The sequence below is a fragment of the Ischnura elegans genome, chromosome 4 (genome assembly GCF_921293095.1).
Source record: "Ischnura elegans chromosome 4, ioIscEleg1.1, whole genome shotgun sequence".
Lineage (NCBI taxonomy): Eukaryota > Metazoa > Arthropoda > Insecta > Odonata > Coenagrionidae > Ischnura > Ischnura elegans.
Window position 1 is genome coordinate 83,767,843 of NC_060249.1, and position 592 is coordinate 83,768,434.

Below are 592 nucleotides of genomic sequence, written 5' to 3' on the forward strand. Positions count from 1 at the left end.
AATCTAGACTAAATGATGCGTCGAGAAACTAATTTCCAGACCGAGCGGTTTACTTTTTATTTTGGCCAAATCGAGAATTTCCAGCATTACTTAAATTACTATCCCAACAACGGATGGTGTTGCGTCATAGTTTTCAAGAACTCTTAGGAAGAACTGGCTGTGACCAGAGAAGTACTCAGGTTTTTTTTCCGGAGGGGTCCGCAGGGGACAAGGCATTCGAAAGAGAAAGCGAATAATGAGAATAGTGGGCGTTGCTGAGACCCACAAAAAAATTCGCCCGAACAGGGACTTGAACCCTGGACCCTCAGATTAAAAGTCTGATGCTCTACCGACTGAGCTATCCGGGCTCTGGAGGGAGTGCAGTTCCCAATGTTTAATACGTTAATCTGGGATGCCGGAAATTAGTCATGTTTTTGCCTGCTTGGGTTGAGGGAAATCCCCGGATGTCTGCATCGCATCGAATAGCATTAGAAAGGGTAGAGTCCCCCAGCGAGCGAAAGCGATTATATTTGGAATATTTAGGATGAAGTTTATAAAATTTTAGAGAAAAGTAAGCACTTTGGAATTCTCCTGGGAAGAAATAATTTTCCTC

General features: G+C 43.4%; 1 non-coding gene across 1 annotated transcript; it reads right to left on the reverse strand.

The window, feature by feature from the left end:
* Positions 1-274: 274 nt before the first annotated feature.
* On the reverse strand, positions 275-347 carry Trnak-uuu. The gene has a single exon. It is a non-coding gene; the product is annotated as a tRNA-Lys (tRNA).
* Positions 348-592: the final 245 nt, after the last annotated feature.